This window comes from Lepisosteus oculatus, unplaced genomic scaffold, assembly GCF_040954835.1.
Source record: "Lepisosteus oculatus isolate fLepOcu1 unplaced genomic scaffold, fLepOcu1.hap2 HAP2_SCAFFOLD_61, whole genome shotgun sequence".
NCBI classification, from domain to species: domain Eukaryota; kingdom Metazoa; phylum Chordata; class Actinopteri; order Semionotiformes; family Lepisosteidae; genus Lepisosteus; species Lepisosteus oculatus.
In genome coordinates, this window is record NW_027168160.1 from 958,329 (window position 1) to 976,740 (window position 18,412).

The window sequence follows — 18,412 nt, forward strand, 5'->3', positions numbered from 1 at the left end:
TGAAAAAAAGCACCAGGAGAAATCCATTGAATATGCACAATCTCGTCCAGTATTTCAATGAAAAGTTTCAGTGTTGTTTTTAGTGTCGTCGTATTGCATACATTTAAAACAATGTGTCTTGTTAAATGAACAATTTCATTTACTTTAGTAAAAAGTGTTGTTTACTGTAGTCCTAGCATGGATGCAATTGTTAGAAAAAACTTGATTGAAAAACTGAATGTTTCATACAATATGGGTTTGTGTTAACCCACACACCTAAGTGAAATGTTTGATTACGTTTACAAGACATAACACATAGTTCAGTTGAGTGTGAAAGGGAACAACAGAGAAAGTCACAAACAAAACATTTGTGAAGGACTTGATGAATGTTTTTTCTTTAGAAATGACAAAAAATAAAGAATTTTTCAACAAGATGTCTTTCTATAGCGAGTTTCATTTGAGATAGTCTTTTCTTAGAAGTGCAAGAGTGGTATTCCCTACAACTTATTCCCCAATTTGATCATTCTCAGAAATTAGGAGACGGAAACCACACCTACTGTAATATTAGACCTTGTAACAAGGCAACTAGGTTTCAATGGCTTAAAAGGTGCAGAAAGAGGCTCATGTATAATGACCTCCAGTGTCCCACAGGTTTCCCAAATCATTTCTTAGAGTATGGAAAAAGAGGAAATAAAGTGTCTACAGAAAGCGTATACCCCCTTGAACTTTGTTCAGTTTGTTGCGCCAGTGCCAGAGTTTCATGCAATTAAATGAGGACCTCTTTCTCACACCACATATGTTATACTTTCAAAGGGAAAAAAGGAAATATTACAATTGTATACATTTTCACCCACATGTTAATATTTGGTAGAAGCCCTTTTCACAGCAATTTCAGCTGTGAGTCTGTTGGTAATGGGCTCCACCACCTCTGAACCAACAAGATTTGATAATATTTGAGAATTTCAGAAGTCTGTCTGGTTTAGCTGAAGAATCAGCTAAGGTAAGTTTCAGGAAGAGCATCTGATTTCTTTCAATAAAGCAGAACAGAGAAAAAACACACAATACAAAATCATGAGAATTTGTATCCATATGACACTTTGACTCGAATACTTTTATCAGACCTACACAGAGTATATACTGTACACACTTTTTCAGCCCAGGTTTATACATTTGATACATTTGGAACTGCCATTTGTAGGTGTTTTTGTGTCTTAGCTCAACACTGTGAAACCTGTAGTTACAAACATGGAGGATGAAGACATATATTGTACCTCTGACCGGCCTACCTTCCAAGAGGTGAAAGATGAAACTTTTCCTTTATCGTCAACTCAGTGAATGTCTTTAAACTTTCGAAAACTGTAACAAAGAATAAGTTAAAAAACTTATTTTCATTGGACCCACAGAAAAGTCAAAGTTGTCCATAGAAATGCCCGTCTAAATCAGAAATCTACAGCACAAAGGCAGTGGCCTTTCGGGACATAAAAATGAAATCAGACTTTACTCAGACGATTTGCCCTTGGTCACGGACATCTTGCTATCAGTCACTACAAAGATGTTTTCTCTCGTGCCATGGCTTGCCTGACTTGCTTCTTCAGCTGGATGGCTTCTGGTCGCTGGTCAGGATCGACAGCCAGCATGTCCTGGAGCAGTGTCCTTAGCTCCGTGCTTATGGCTCTATTTACTTTCAGGGGGATGTGGAACTGCAGCCAGGGGTTCTCATGCAGGGCCTCTCCAACAGGCCCTGACAGACATATGCTCCTGTATCGGAAACACACTTTAGTTCAATTCTAAAATATTTCTCATAGGACTGAAGGAACCTTTGCCTGTTAAGAGTTAACAATTAGGTCCTCAAGAACTGTTTTACGGTTTTCTACACTCCTGGCTGGCCAAGGTCTCTTTAAGGTCTCTTAAGTGGAGGTGTAACTCATGTATCCTACATGTGATTTAGCAACATGAAAGGGAATAGCTTCTTATCAGATTATGGTCTTGGTTAACTGCCTAAGGCTGACCTAAGTGCCTAACTTTCTGACTTTGTTTATACCTTATATGTTAAGAAGCTTCTTCTGACCAATCAGAAATGTATGCTTTATGTATGAACATTTTGCTCATCAAAGTGAGTGAGAGACAAGGTTAACAGAAATTAGCCACGGCAGTAAATGACAGCATATTTTTGGGTTCTTAAATGGTCTCTACCTGGCACACCTGCAGTGCAAACTGACACACACTGTTTAGAGAAACAGCTACTCTATTACTAATATTAATGAAACATTTCTTATTCTATGGAACAAAAACAAACAGTAAAACTAAAACACAGATCTCTTAGCTTCCTATTTCATGAACCAGATGACTGAATGACCAAGCCTAACTAGTAGCCAGAACCCCAGTTAACCCTCCGTAACACAAAGTTTAACTACACGACAGGAACTCTTTCAAACTGAGTGAAAATCATAAATGGATCCATAACTTTACACCAATTTACTATGTTGTGCCAATACCTGCATTTACATTAAGAACAAATGATGTCATAGAACCAGCATCACACCAGTTCCAGGTGTCTCCAAGGAGACAAAAGAACTTCAGTTGTGTTTGCTAAAATACACACTTTGAAACATACTGTAACACTTAGTTAACATGTCTGGTTTAGTTGAAGAATCGGCTAAGGTAAGTTTCAGGGTTAAATGGTGGGATGGCACCTGTGCTTTTTTCCCCCAACCACTAGAATATGATTCGCACCAAACCCAAAAGAAATACTGCACAGTTCAGGAACTTCATCAACCTAGCAACTGTAAAATAAGCTTACAAACAACTGAATTGAAATGCCAAAAAGTTCAGAGAAAGGCACAAACTATGTTTACTTGGGGTTTACAAAATTAAAGCTAACTAAAACTGTAATGATAAACAATCATGCTGCCAATGGACAGAGAAATATCATGTTTTTTGAATAATGTATTATTTGTTATATAGGAACCCAGTATAAGGGAATCCCTTGCGATCCTGTCTGCAGAGATAAAGGTAAGTATTTTTTTCTCTTTAGCTCGGTCACTCCAAGAAATATAATGAACATAAATATATTTGCCAATCTTTTCATAGTAATCCAAACAACTCTGCGTGTATCTGACATTTGTAATATTTATCTACCGCAGTATAACTCTTCTGGCAAGGCGATTGGTATTGTACCTTGAAAGAAAACTGATTGGAAATGTCATGTACTCTATGGTTTCTATTGATGTCAAGTGGCAAATGTTGACTGGTGATGTTATGTGAATCTTAGGAAATGGTTGTTTTTCAATCGAGTCTATGTTTCTCAGAATTTGAGACAGAGAGGTCAATCTCTGCAATCCGAGCTGAGGGCATTTCTTGGAATGGAAAGGTAAGAGCAACGTGTTCTTTGTTATTCTCTTAAGACTCTTCGCCAGATTTTACGATGAAAAATGTAAATAATAATAACAAACATTATTTTATATAGTGCCTTGAAAGGTGGCTTCTTTACAGAATGACAAAACCAACTACAATAAATAATACACAAGATATGCATGATGACAATACACAGTTAAAGGAGACAGTAGATGGTCATGGTCAGTGTATTCTGAAGGTAGTTTTCCAATTTTTTGGAACGGGGTAAAAGAGGTCACCTCTACTAGAATCTTTGTCCTAACCAAAAATGTAACAAAGTATAATAATAATATTAAAAATAATAATAATAAACTTTATTTATAGAGCACCTTTCATACAAATAGTGCTTTGGTGCTTTAAAAACCAAGCGTAAAAGTAAAATATTAAAATTGAGAGATATACTTTCAGTTGTCAAGGAAAATACAGCAATACAGTAAAGCAACATACATGTCAATTAAATAAATAAAAATTAGGAAAGTCGTAATAAAATAAGAACAATTAAAGAGAATTAAAAAAAGAAACAGAAATAGAAAGAACAAAGAACCACTTTAACTAAAAGCAACATTTTCAAATGTTTTTTAAAACAATGTACCGAGCTTGACTGCCTAATAAAAAGTGGAAGTGAGTTTCATAATTTAGAAGCATAAAAACAAAAAGCAGCCTCTCCACTCTTTCTGCATTTCACATGTGGTATTTGCAGTAGGCCAGTATGTGCAGATCTCAGGTCACGTATAGGAACATAGGAAGACAGACATTCAGGAAGGTACAGACGTGCTAGGTCGCTTAAAGCTTAAAAATCAAGTAAAATAACTTTCAAATTTATCCTAGATAATACAGGTGAAAAGTGAAGTTTTTTCAAAATAGGAATGATATTCTCTTTCTTGTATTGGTTAGGATCTGTGCTACTGCATTTCGAACAAGTAGTAAGGGATTTATTGTTTTCTTGGGAAGCCCACAAAACAGAGCATTATAATCATATCCACATCAATGTGAGCAATGGAGAAGTCAAATTAACGTGTCTAAATATCATCTAGTTCTATCCCAGGGAAGAGGGCTGTTGCCTACACAGACGACAAGACACAAAACACTCAACTGTGCAAAACACGCATAAGGACATCAGTCAGGAGGAACAAGGTAAAGTGTTTTTTCTTCTTCACCATGGTCATGTAGTTTCACTCCAAGCACTGTCATATGAAATAACTGTGGAAACGACCTCCCCAACATTTTGGGTTGTTGCATTTTGCTTCAATGAATTTTAACCTTTTCTTTTAGACATTAAGAGGAAGGACACATTCACCCTTGGTAGAGATTCAGTTGTTCTATGAGATGTCAAGGTGAGAATTAACCACTTCAGGGATAAGTCAATCCACATAACTGAAAAGGGGGCAATGAACAGGATATGGGGATTTTGCTAGTTATAAAGTACAATAATCATCATTACATGATCTAAGACTACTGAAGTATAAGCTGTGTCCCTGACTGATTAATTAGCAAATTCATCTTTGTAGAGTGCAGCTACTATCTATTCAGTGGCATTTCCTTAAAACAACTGTATTCCCACATTCGGAATATGGAGTGAGATCATGTAGAGAATGTTGGACTTGTAATAACTAATTGAAGGATAATAATAATCAACGAAAGTGCTTAAAAGTATCAACAAATGCCTTCAAAGTACTTGACACGTACTTTGCTTTCAAAAGTGAAACATAATTAATGCTTACGTAAGATTTCTCTTGACTTCTCAGGAGTATACTAACTCCAAGGACAAGTAACATCACAAACCATTATTTAAGTGCTGATGTTGGAGCTGCAATACTACTACCAAGACAATAAATGATACAGGTAACACTGCTTTCAGATTTCTAAGAATTGCTAAAATAGTATGTTTACAGAGCATTCAGAGTTGAGAATATGACAAGTTCCTACCATCTCAAACACTGCCAATCTAGAACAAAAAGAAAGTACTTGAACGCCTGCAGTAATCGAACACAAACCAGAACATATCAGTGCATGACAAGGAAATGTAGTCACAAAATGATTCTACCCTTTCAAGTCCCAAAAAGGACCGAGGAACTTACCGGAGGCGATACCTGGATTTCAAACAGAGTACAATGTAGCCACTGTAGGGGAGAAGATCACAGAGAGCTCTTCTCAGATTGCTCAGAGTCAGCCCCAGCACCCTGTCCTGATTGAAGCAGACAAAGTGGTCAAACAGGTAGGTAGAAATGAGTAAGGAACAGAGAGTATGGTTATTCTTGCATTGTTTTGTTCGTCTGTCAAAGAAAAGAGTGCTTCTGACTTTTGTCAATGTTCATCTTTATTTTAGGAGAAGAACAAACGGTGGTATCACACTTTGCTCAAGTGTATGATACCATGTGTATACAGCAGACATCACCAAAGGAACAGGAGACACCTGAGTAGAGAACAAGAATATGAAAAGACTGATGAAAAAAAGCACCAGGAGAAATCCATTGAATATGCACAATCTCGTCCAGTATTTCAATGAAAAGTTTCAGTGTTGTTTTTAGTGTCGTCGTATTGCATACATTTAAAACAATGTGTCTTGTTAAATGAACAATTTCATTTACTTTAGTAAAAAGTGTTGTTTACTGTAGTCCTAGCATGGATGCAATTGTTAGAAAAAACTTGAATGAAAAACTGAATGTTTCATACAATATGGGTTTGTGTTAACCCACACACCTAAGTGAAATGTTTGATTACGTTTACAAGACATAACACATAGTTCAGTTGAGTGTGAAAGGGAACAACAGAGAAAGTCACAAACAAAACATTTGTGAAGGACTTGATGAATGTTTTTTCTTTAGAAATGACAAAAAATAAAGAATTTTTCAACAAGATGTCTTTCTATAGCGAGTTTCATTTGAGATAGTCTTTTCTTAGAAGTGCAAGAGTGGTATTCCCTACAACTTATTCCCCAATTTGATCATTCTCAGAAATTAGGAGACGGAAACCACACCTACTGTAATATTAGACCTTGTAACAAGGCAACTAGGTTTCAATGGCTTAAAAGGTGCAGAAAGAGGCTCATGTATAATGACCTCCAGTGTCCCACAGGTTTCCCAAATCATTTCTTAGAGTATGGAAAAAGAGGAAATAAAGTGTCTACAGAAAGCGTATACCCCCTTGAACTTTGTTCAGTTTGTTGCGCCAGTGCCAGAGTTTCATGCAATTAAATGAGGACCTCTTTCTCACACCACATATGTTATACTTTCAAAGGGAAAAAAGGAAATATTACAATTGTATACATTTTCACCCACATGTTAATATTTGGTAGAAGCCCTTTTCACAGCAATTTCAGCTGTGAGTCTGTTGGTAATGGGCTCCACCACCTCTGAACCAACAAGATTTGATAATATTTGAGAATTTCAGAAGTCTGTCTGGTTTAGCTGAAGAATCAGCTAAGGTAAGTTTCAGGAAGAGCATCTGATTTCTTTCAATAAAGCAGAACAGAGAAAAAACACACAATACAAAATCATGAGAATTTGTATCCATATGACACTTTGACTCGAATACTTTTATCAGACCTACACAGAGTATATACTGTACACACTTTTTCAGCCCAGGTTTATACATTTGATACATTTGGAACTGCCATTTGTAGGTGTTTTTGTGTCTTAGCTCAACACTGTGAAATCTGTAGTTACAAACATGGAGGATGAAGACATATATTGTACCTCTGACCGGCCTACCTTCCAAGAGGTGAAAGATGAAACTTTTCCTTTATCGTCAACTCAGTGAATGTCTTTAAACTTTCGAAAACTGTAACAAAGAATAAGTTAAAAAACTTATTTTCATTGGACCCACAGAAAAGTCAAAGTTGTCCATAGAAATGCCCGTCTAAATCAGAAATCTACAGCACAAAGGCAGTGGCCTTTCGGGACATAAAAATGAAATCAGACTTTACTCAGACGATTTGCCCTTGGTCACGGACATCTTGCTATCAGTCACTACAAAGATGTTTTCTCTCGTGCCATGGCTTGCCTGACTTGCTTCTTCAGCTGGATGGCTTCTGGTCGCTGGTCAGGATCGACAGCCAGCATGTCCTGGAGCAGTGTCCTTAGCTCCGTGCTTATGGCTCTATTTACTTTCAGGGGGATGTGGAACTGCAGCCAGGGGTTCTCATGCAGGGCCTCTCCAACAGGCCCTGACAGACATATGCTCCTGTATCGGAAACACACTTTAGTTCAATTCTAAAATATTTCTCATAGGACTGAAGGAACCTTTGCCTGTTAAGAGTTAACAATTAGGTCCTCAAGAACTGTTTTACGGTTTTCTACACTCCTGGCTGGCCAAGGTCTCTTTAAGGTCTCTTAAGTGGAGGTGTAACTCATGTATCCTACATGTGATTTAGCAACATGAAAGGGAATAGCTTCTTATCAGACTATGGTCTTGGTTAACTGCCTAAGGCTGACCTAAGTGCCTAACTTTCTGACTTTGTTTATACCTTATATGTTAAGAAGCTTCTTCTGACCAATCAGAAATGGATGCTTTATGTATGAACACTTTGCTCATCAAAGTGAGTGAGAGACAAGGTTAACAGAAATTAGCCACGGCAGTAAATGACAGCATATTTTTGGGTTCTTAAATGGTCTCTACCTGGCACACCTGCAGTGCAAACTGACACACACTGTTTAGAGAAACAGCTACTCTATTACTAATATTAATGAAACATTTCTTATTCTATGGAACAAAAACAAACAGTAAAACTAAAACACAGATCTCTTAGCTTCCTATTTCATGAACCAGATGACTGAATGACCAAGCCTAACTAGTAGCCAGAACCCCAGTTAACCCTCCGTAACACAAAGTTTAACTACACGACAGGAACTCTTTCAAACTGAGTGAAAATCATAAATGGATCCATAACTTTACATCAATTTACTATGTTGTGCCAATACCTGCATTTACATTTAGAACGAATGATGTCATAGAACCAGCATCACACCAGTTCCAGGTGTCTCCAAGGAGACAACAGAACTTCAGTTGTGTTTGCTAAAATACACACTTTGAAACATACTGTAACACTTAGTTAACATGTCTGGTTTAGTTGAAGAATCGGCTAAGGTAAGTTTCAGGGTTAAATGGTGGGATGGCACCTGTGCTTTTTTCCCCCAACCACTAGAATATGATTCGCACCAAACCCAAAAGAAATACTGCACAGTTCAGGAACTTCATCAACCTAGCAACTGTAAAATAAGCTTACAAACAACTGAATTGAAATGCCAAAAAGTTCAGAGAAAGGCACAAACTATGTTTACTTGGGGTTTACAAAATTAAAGCTAACTAAAACTGTAATGATAAACAATCATGCTGCCAATGGACAGAGAAATATCATGTTTTTTGAATAATGTATTATTTGTTATATAGGAACCCAGTATAAGGGAATCCCTTGCGATCCTGTCTGCAGAGATAAAGGTAAGTATTTTTTTCTCTTTAGCTCTGTCACTCCAAGAAATATAATGAACATAAATATATTTGCCAATCTTTTCATAGTAATCCAAACAACTCTGCGTGTATCTGACATTTGTAATATTTATCTACCGCAGTATAACTCTTCTGGCAAGACGATTGGTATTGTACCTTGAAAGAAAACTGATTGGAAATGTCATGTACTCTATGGTTTCTATTGATGTCAAGTGGCAAATGTTGACTGGTGATGTTATGTGAATCTTAGGAAATGGTTGTTTTTCAATCGAGTCTATGTTTCTCAGAATTTGAGACAGAGAGGTCAATCTCTGCAATCCGAGCTGAGGGCATTTCTTGGAATGGAAAGGTAAGAGCAACGTGTTCTTTGTTATTCTCTTAAGACTCTTCGCCAGATTTTACGATGAAAAATGTAAATAATAATAACAAACATTATTTTATATAGTGCCTTGAAAGGTGGCTTCTTTACAGAATGACAAAACCAACTACAATAAATAATACACAAGATATGCATGATGACAATACACAGTTAAAGGAGACAGTAGATGGTCATGGTCAGTGTATTCTGAAGGTAGTTTTCCAATTTTTTGGAACGGGGTAAAAGAGGTCACCTCTACTAGAATCTTTGTCCTAACCAAAAATGTAACAAAGTATAATAATAATATTAAAAATAATAATAATAAACTTTATTTATAGAGCACCTTTCATACAAATAGTGCTTTGGTGCTTTAAAAACCAAGCGTAAAAGTAAAATATTAAAATTGAGAGATATACTTTCAGTTGTCAAGGAAAATACAGCAATACAGTAAAGCAACATACATGTCAACTAAATAAATAAAAATTAGGAAAGTCGTAATAAAATAAGAACAATTAAAGAGAACTAAAAAAAGAAAGAGAAATAGAAAGAACAAAGAACCACTTTAACTAAAAGCAACATTTTCAAATGTTTTTTAAAACAATGTACCGAGCTTGACTGCCTAATAAAAAGTGGAAGTGAGTTTCATAATTTAGAAGCATAAAAACAAAAAGCAGCCTCTCCACTCTTTCTGCATTTCACATGTGGTATTTGCAGTAGGCCAGTATGTGCAGATCTCAGGTCACGTATAGGAACATAGGAAGACAGACATTCAGGAAGGTACAGACGTGCTACGTCGCTTAAAGCTTAAAAATCAAGTAAAATAACTTTCAAATTTATCCTAGATAATACAGGTGAAAAGTGAAGTTTTTTCAAAATAGGAATGATATTCTCTTTCTTGTATTGGTTAGGATCTGTGCTACTGCATTTCGAACAAGTAGTAAGGGATTTATTGTTTTCTTGGGAAGCCCACAAAACAGAGCATTATAATCATATCCACATCAATGTGAGCAATGGAGAAGTCAAATTAACGTGTCTAAATATCATCTAGTTCTATCCCAGGGAAGAGGGCTGTTGCCTACACAGACGACAAGACACAAAACACTCAACTGTGCAAAACACGCATAAGGACATCAGTCAGGAGGAACAAGGTAAAGTGTTTTTTCTTCTTCACCATGGTCATGTAGTTTCACTCCAAGCACTGTCATATGAAATAACTGTGGAAACGACCTCCCCAACATTTTGGGTTGTTGCATTTTGCTTCAATGAATTTTAACCTTTTCTTTTAGACATTAAGAGGAAGGACACATTCACCCTTGGTAGATTCAGTTGTTCTATGAGATGTCAAGGTGAGAATTAACCACTTCAGGGATAAGTCAATCCACATAACTGAAAAGGGGGCAATGAACAGGATATGGGGATTTTGCTAGTTATAAAGTACAATAATCATCATTACATGATCTAAGACTACTGAAGTATAAGCTGTGTCCCTGACTGATTAATTAGCAAATTCATCTTTGTAGAGTGCAGCTACTATCTATTCAGTGGCATTTCCTTAAAACAACTGTATTCCCACATTCGGAATATGGAGTGAGATCATGTAGAGAATGTTGGACTTGTAATAACTAATTGAAGGATAATAATAATCAACGAAAGTGCTTAAAAGTATCAACAAATGCCTTCAAAGTACTTGACACGTACTTTGCTTTCAAAAGTGAAACATAATTAATGCTTACGTAAGATTTCTCTTGACTTCTCAGGAGTATACTAACTCCAAGGACAAGTAACATCACAAACCATTATTTAAGTGCTGATGTTGGAGCTGCAATACTACTACCAAGACAAAAAATGATACAGGTAACACTGCTTTCAGATTTCTAAGAATTGCTAAAATAGTATGTTTACAGAGCATTCAGAGTTGAGAATATGACAAGTTCCTACCATCTCAAACACTGCCAATCTAGAACAAAAAGAAAGTACTTGAACGCCTGCAGTAATCGAACACAAACCAGAACATATCAGTGCATGACAAGGAAATGTAGTCACAAAATGATTCTACCCTTTCAAGTCCCAAAAAGGACCGAGGAACTTACCGGAGGCGATACCTGGATTTCAAACAGAGTACAATGTAGCCACTGTAGGGGAGAAGATCACAGAGAGCTCTTCTCAGATTGCTCAGAGTCAGCCCCAGCACCCTGTCCTGACTGAAGCAGACAAAGTGGTCAAACAGGTAGGTAGAAATGAGTAAGGAACAGAGAGTATGGTTATTCTTGCATTGTTTTGTTCGTCTGTCAAAGAAAAGAGTGCTTCTGACTTTTGTCAATGTTCATCTTTATTTTAGGAGAAGAACAAACGGTGGTATCACACTTTGCTCAAGTGTATGATACCATGTGTATACAGCAGACATCACCAAAGGAACAGGAGACACCTGAGTAGAGAACAAGAATATGAAAAGACTGATGAAAAAAAGCACCAGGAGAAATCCATTGAATATGCACAATCTCGTCCAGTATTTCAATGAAAAGTTTCAGTGTTGTTTTTAGTGTCGTCGTATTGCATACATTTAAAACAATGTGTCTTGTTAAATGAACAATTTCATTTACTTTAGTAAAAAGTGTTGTTTACTGTAGTCCTAGCATGGATGCAATTGTTAGAAAAAACTTGAATGAAAAACTGAATGTTTCATACAATATGGGTTTGTGTTAACCCACACACCTAAGTGAAATGTTTGATTACGTTTACAAGACATAACACATAGTTCAGTTGAGTGTGAAAGGGAACAACAGAGAAAGTCACAAACAAAACATTTGTGAAGGACTTGATGAATGTTTTTTCTTTAGAAATGACAAAAAATAAAGAATTTTTCAACAAGATGTCTTTCTATAGCGAGTTTCATTTGAGATAGTCTTTTCTTAGAAGTGCAAGAGTGGTATTCCCTACAACTTATTCCCCAATTTGATCATTCTCAGAAATTAGGAGACGGAAACCACACCTACTGTAATATTAGACCTTGTAACAAGGCAACTAGGTTTCAATGGCTTAAAAGGTGCAGAAAGAGGCTCATGTATAATGACCTCCAGTGTCCCACAGGTTTCCCAAATCATTTCTTAGAGTATGGAAAAAGAGGAAATAAAGTGTCTACAGAAAGCGTATACCCCCTTGAACTTTGTTCAGTTTGTTGCGCCAGTGCCAGAGTTTCATGCAATTAAATGAGGACCTCTTTCTCACACCACATATGTTATACTTTCAAAGGGAAAAAAGGAAATATTACAATTGTATACATTTTCACCCACATGTTAATATTTGGTAGAAGCCCTTTTCACAGCAATTTCAGCTGTGAGTCTGTTGGTAATGGGCTCCACCACCTCTGAACCAACAAGATTTGATAATATTTGAGAATTTCAGAAGTCTGTCTGGTTTAGCTGAAGAATCAGCTAAGGTAAGTTTCAGGAAGAGCATCTGATTTCTTTCAATAAAGCAGAACAGAGAAAAAACACACAATACAAAATCATGAGAATTTGTATCCATATGACACTTTGACTCGAATACTTTTATCAGACCTACACAGAGTATATACTGTACACACTTTTTCAGCCCAGGTTTATACATTTGATACATTTGGAACTGCCATTTGTAGGTGTTTTTGTGTCTTAGCTCAACACTGTGAAACCTGTAGTTACAAACATGGAGGATGAAGACATATATTGTACCTCTGACCGGCCTACCTTCCAAGAGGTGAAAGATGAAACTTTTCCTTTATCGTCAACTCAGTGAATGTCTTTAAACTTTCGAAAACTGTAACAAAGAATAAGTTAAAAAACTTATTTTCATTGGACCCACAGAAAAGTCAAAGTTGTCCATAGAAATGCCCGTCTAAATCAGAAATCTACAGCACAAAGGCAGTGGCCTTTCGGGACATAAAAATGAAATCAGACTTTACTCAGACGATTTGCCCTTGGTCACGGACATCTTGCTATCAGTCACTACAAAGATGTTTTCTCTCGTGCCATGGCTTGCCTGACTTGCTTCTTCAGCTGGATGGCTTCTGGTCGCTAGTCAGGATCGACAGCCAGCATGTCCTGGAGCAGTGTCCTGAGCTCCGTGCTTATGGCTCTATTTACTTTCAGGGGGATGTGGAACTGCAGCCAGGGGTTCTCATCCAGGGCCTCTCCAACAGGCCCTGACAGACATATGCTCCTGTATCGGAAACACACTTTAGTTCAATTCTAAAATATTTCTCATAGGACTGAAGGAACCTTTGCCTGTTAAGAGTTAACAATTAGGTCCTCAAGAACTGTTTTACGGTTTTCTACACTCCTGGCTGGCCAAGGTCTCTTTAAGGTCTCTTAAGTGGAGGTGTAACTCATGTATCCTACATGTGATTTAGCAACATGAAAGGGAATAGCTTCTTATCGGATTATGGTCTTGGTTAACTGCCTAAGGCTGACCTAAGTGCCTAACTTTCTGACTTTGTTTATACCTTATATGTTAAGAAGCTTCTTCTGACCAATCAGAAATGTATGCTTTATGTATGAACATTTTGCTCATCAAAGTGAGTGAGAGACAAGGTTAACAGAAATTAGCCACGGCAGTAAATGACAGCATATTTTTGGGTTCTTAAATGGTCTCTACCTGGCACACCTGCAGTGCAAACTGACACACACTGTTTAGAGAAACAGCTACTCTATTACTAATATTAATGAAACATTTCTTATTCTATGGAACAAAAACAAACAGTAAAACTAAAACACAGATCTCTTAGCTTCCTATTTCATGAACCAGATGACTGAATGACCAAGCCTAACTAGTAGCCAGAACCCCAGTTAACCCTCCGTAACACAAAGTTTAACTACACGACAGGAACTCTTTCAAACTGAGTGAAAATCATAAATGGATCCATAACTTTACACCAATTTACTATGTTGTGCCAATACCTGCATTTACATTTAGAACGAATGATGTCATAGAACCAGCATCACACCAGTTCCAGGTGTCTCCAAGGAGACAAAAGAACTTCAGTTGTGTTTGCTAAAATACACACTTTGAAACATACTGTAACACTTAGTTAACATGTCTGGTTTAGTTGAAGAATCGGCTAAGGTAAGTTTCAGGGTTAAATGGTGGGATGGCACCTGTGCTTTTTTCCCCCAACCACTAGAATATGATTCGCACCAAACCCAAAAGAAATACTGCACAGTTCAGGAACTTCATCAACCTAGCAACTGTAAAATAAGCTTACAAACAACTGAATTGAAAAGCCAAAAAGTTCAGAGAAAGGCACAAACTATGTTTACTTGGGGTTTACAAAATTAAAGCTAACTAAAACTGTAATGATAAACAATCATGCTGCCAATGGACAGAGAAATATCATGTTTTTTGAATAATGTATTATTTGTTATATAGGAACCCAGTATAAGGGAATCCCTTGCGATCCTGTCTGCAGAGATAAAGGTAAGTATTTTTTTCTCTTTAGCTCGGTCACTCCAAGAAATATAATGAACATAAATATATTTGCCAATCTTTTCATAGTAATCCAAACAACTCTGCGTGTATCTGACATTTGTAATATTTATCTACCGCAGTATAACTCTTCTGGCAAGGCGATTGGTATTGTACCTTGAAAGAAAACTGATTGGAAATGTCATGTACTCTATGGTTTCTATTGATGTCAAGTGGCAAATGTTGACTGGTGATGTTATGTGAATCTTAGGAAATGGTCATTTTTCAATCGAGTCTATGTTTCTCAGAATTTGAGACAGAGAGGTCAATCTCTGCAATCCGAGCTGAGGGCATTTCTTGGAATGGAAAGGTAAGAGCAACGTGTTCTTTGTTATTCTCTTAAGACTCTTCGCCAGATTTTACGATGAAAAATGTAAATAATAATAACAAACATTATTTTATATAGTGCCTTGAAAGGTGGCTTCTTTACAGAATGACAAAACCAACTACAATAAATAATACACAAGATATGCATGATGACAATACACAGTTAAAGGAGACAGTAGATGGTCATGGTCAGTGTATTCTGAAGGTAGTTTTCCAATTTTTTGGAACGGGGTAAAAGAGGTCACCTCTACTAGAATCTTTGTCCTAACCAAAAATGTAACAAAGTATAATAATAATATTAAAAATAATAATAATAAACTTTATTTATAGAGCACCTTTCATACAAATAGTGCTTTGGTGCTTTAAAAACCAAGCGTAAAAGTAAAATATTAAAATTGAGAGATATACTTTCAGTTGTCAAGGAAAATACAGCAATACAGTAAAGCAACATACATGTCAACTAAATAAATAAAAATTAGGAAAGTCGTAATAAAATAAGAACAATTAAAGAGAACTAAAAAAAGAAACAGAAATAGAAAGAACAAAGAACCACTTTAACTAAAAGCAACATTTTCAAATGTTTTTTAAAACAATGTACCGAGCTTGACTGCCTAATAAAAAGTGGAAGTGAGTTTCATAATTTAGAAGCATAAAAACAAAAAGCAGCCTCTCCACTCTTTCTGCATTTCACATGTGGTATTTGCAGTAGGCCAGTATGTGCAGATCTCAGGTCACGTATAGGAACATAGGAAGACAGACATTCAGGAAGGTACAGACGTGCTACGTCGCTTAAAGCTTAAAAATCAAGTAAAATAACTTTCAAATTTATCCTAGATAATACAGGTGAAAAGTGAAGTTTTTTCAAAATAGGAATGATATTCTCTTTCTTGTATTGGTTAGGATCTGTGCTACTGCATTTCGAACAAGTAGTAAGGGATTTATTGTTTTCTTGGGAAGCCCACAAAACAGAGCATTATAATCATATCCACATCAATGTGAGCAATGGAGAAGTCAAATTAACGTGTCTAAATATCATCTAGTTCTATCCCAGGGAAGAGGGCTGTTGCCTACACAGACGACAAGACACAAAACACTCAACTGTGCAAAACACGCATAAGGACATCAGTCAGGAGGAACAAGGTAAAGTGTTTTTTCTTCTTCACCATGGTCATGTAGTTTCACTCCAAGCACTGTCATATGAAATAACTGTGGAAACGACCTCCCCAACATTTTGGGTTGTTGCATTTTGCTTCAATGAATTTTAACCTTTTCTTTTAGACATTAAGAGGAAGGACACATTCACCCTTGGTAGAGATTCAGTTGTTCTATGAGATGTCAAGGTGAGAATTAACCACTTCAGGGATAAGTCAATCCACATAACTGAAAAGGGGGCAATGAACAGGATATGGGGATTTTGCTAGTTATAAAGTACAATAATCATCATTACATGATCTAAGACTACTGAAGTATAAGCTGTGTCCCTGACTGATTAATTAGCAAATTCATCTTTGTAGAGTGCAGCTACTATCTATTCAGTGGCATTTCCTTAAAACAACTGTATTCCCACATTCGGAATATGGAGTGAGATCATGTAGAGAATGTTGGACTTGTAATAACTAATTGAAGGATAATAATAATCAACAAAAGTGCTTAAAAGTATCAACAAATGCCTTCAAAGTACTTGACACGTACTTTGCTTTCAAAAGTGAAACATAATTAATGCTTACGTAAGATTTCTCTTGACTTCTCAGGAGTATACTAACTCCAAGGACAAGTAACATCACAAACCATTATTTAAGTGCTGATGTTGGAGCTGCAATACTACTACCAAGACAAAAAATGATACAGGTAACACTGCTTTCAGATTTCTAAGAATTGCTAAAATAGTATGTTTACAGAGCATTCAGAGTTGAGAATATGACAAGTTCCTACCATCTCAAACACTGCCAATCTAGAACAAAAAGAAAGTACTTGAACGCCTGCAGTAATCGAACACAAACCAGAACATATCAGTGCATGACAAGGAAATGTAGTCACAAAATGATTCTACCCTTTCAAGTCCCAAAAAGGACCGAGGAACTTACCGGAGGCGATACCTGGATTTCAAACAGAGTACAATGTAGCCACTGTAGGGGAGAAGATCACAGAGAGCTCTTCTCAGATTGCTCAGAGTCAGCCCCAGCACCCTGTCCTGACTGAAGCAGACAAAGTGGTCAAACAGGTAGGTAGAAATGAGTAAGGAACAGAGAGTATGGTTATTCTTGCATTGTTTTGTTCGTCTGTCAAAGAAAAGAGTGCTTCTGACTTTTGTCAATGTTCATCTTTATTTTAGGAGAAGAACAAACGGTGGTATCACACTTTGCTCAAGTGTATGATACCATGTGTGTACAGCAGACATCACCAAAGGAACAGGAGACACCTGAGTAGAGAACAAGAATATGAAAAGACTGATGAAAAAAAGCACCAGGAGAAATCCATTGAATATGCACAATCTCGTCCAGTATTTCAATGAAAAGTTTCAGTGTTGTTTTTAGTGTCGTCGTATTGCATACATTTAAAACAATGTGTCTTGTTAAATGAACAATTTCATTTACTTTAGTAAAAAGTGTTGTTTACTGTAGTCCTAGCATGGATGCAATTGTTAGAAAAAACTTGAATGAAAAACTGAATGTTTCATACAATATGGGTTTGTGTTAACCCACACACCTAAGTGAAATGTTTGATTACGTTTACAAGACATAACACATAGTTCAGTTGAGTGTGAAAGGGAACAACAGAGAAATTTACAAACAAAACATTTGTGAAGGACTTGATGAATGTTTTTTCTTTAGAAATGACAAAAAATAAAGAATTTTTCAACAAGATGTCTTTCTATAGCGAGTTTCATTTGAGATAGTCTTTTCTTAGAAGTGCAAGAGTGGTATTCCCTACAACTTATTCCCCAATTTGATCATTCTCAGAAATTAGGAGACGGAAACCACACCTACTGTAATATTAGACCTTGTAACAAGGCAACTAGGTTTCAATGGCTTAAAAGGTGCAGAAAGAGGCTCATGTATAATGACCTCCAGTGTCCCACAGGTTTCCCAAATCATTTCTTAGAGTATGGAAAAAGAGGAAATAAAGTGTCTACAGAAAGCGTATACCCCCTTGAACTTTGTTCAGTTTGTTGCGCCAGTGCCAGAGTTTCATGCAATTAAATGAGGACCTCTTTCTCACACCACATATGTTATACTTTCAAAGGGAAAAAAGGAAATATTACAATTGTATACATTTTCACCCACATGTTAATATTTGGTAGAAGCCCTTTTCACAGCAATTTCAGCTGTGAGTCTGTTGGTAATGGGCTCCACCACCTCTGAACCAACAAGATTTGATAATATTTGAGAATTTCAGAAGTCTGTCTGGTTTAGC